General features: G+C 59.9%; 1 protein-coding gene across 1 annotated transcript in view; it reads right to left on the reverse strand.

Moving 5' to 3' along the window:
* RALYL (RALY RNA binding protein like) overlaps positions 1–805 on the reverse strand; it is a 718971-nt gene extending 718166 nt beyond the window's left edge. The window contains exon 1 of the mRNA XM_037736077.1: positions 521–805. The gene's annotated coding sequence lies outside the window, so the exon portion shown is untranslated. The remainder of the gene's footprint in view (positions 1–520) is intronic.
* Positions 806–1028: the final 223 nt, after the last annotated feature.

The raw sequence follows: 1028 nt of genomic DNA on the forward strand, positions 1-1028 counted from the left end.
TTAGTATAAAATACAGTATGGCGGTGGAAGAAGGAATGAAGAGCGTTTTTTTCTCGCAGTCTCTGCCTCAGGCACTGACACGTGACTCGGAGCCAGGCTGACTTGCAGGCAGCGGGGAAGGACCGAGGCTGCGAGGGGGGAAGCCCACGGAGCCCAACTCTGGCTGGCGAGGCGGCGGCGGCGGCGGCGGCGGTGGCGACGGAGCCCGGCGCCTGAGAGCGGCAGCACCAGTGGCGGCAGCAGCGGCAGCGGCAGCTCGCGGCGAGGCTGCCTCCGCTGTGAGCCCAGACGAGCAGGTGCCCCTCACGCTGAGGCTGAGCACACGCACACGCACACGCAAGACAGGCAGGGCGCCGGCGAGAGGGGGAGCCGAGCGGGGTTGGGCCGGAGGCGCGCAGCTGCCGCCGCCTCTGCCGCCGCCTCTGCCGCCGCCGCCTCGGATTGGGAGTGTGTGCGGTGGTGACGGCTCAGGGGGTGCTGATCCAGCGCCTTGAGAGGAGGTGCACAACTTGCTGCTCACCTCAAAGTTGTTGCTTGCCACTTCCTTGTGTATTTCATGTATTTTTCATCTCAAGGTAGTTACCTGGGGAGAGATACCATCCTTTTCTCCGTGGAAGTTTTACTATTCAAGCCCAAATTCACTCATTCATTTCCTCCCCCTTGATTTTCCATTTCCAATCCCTGCCAAGCTGTCTTTGCCTCTGCTGTTCCCTCCTCCCTAGATCTGGGTTCCCCCTCGGGTTCTCAGGGAACCTGGCTCCGCGCGATGCTGGGGGCGTTGTCACGGGCAAAGCACCGTCAATCTTTACTGCCATCTGAACGCACAGCTTCTCCTTCGCCGTCTTCAAGGGGGAATACTTGCAGTTTGAAAGACACAACAATACCTCTTATTTAGGCAACCCCGGGTTTCTTTCTGCGGGTTTCGGAGCGGTGGGTGGGGGCGTGGGTGTCTTTAATTTATTCATTCGTGGACCAGGCATTGTTTGTTTTGTCTGAGTGTGCGCGCGTGCTTCTGAGCGGGTCTGGAA

Source organism: Cebus imitator, unplaced genomic scaffold, assembly GCF_001604975.1.
Source record: "Cebus imitator isolate Cc_AM_T3 unplaced genomic scaffold, Cebus_imitator-1.0 Scaffold22, whole genome shotgun sequence".
NCBI classification, from domain to species: Eukaryota; Metazoa; Chordata; class Mammalia; order Primates; family Cebidae; genus Cebus; species Cebus imitator.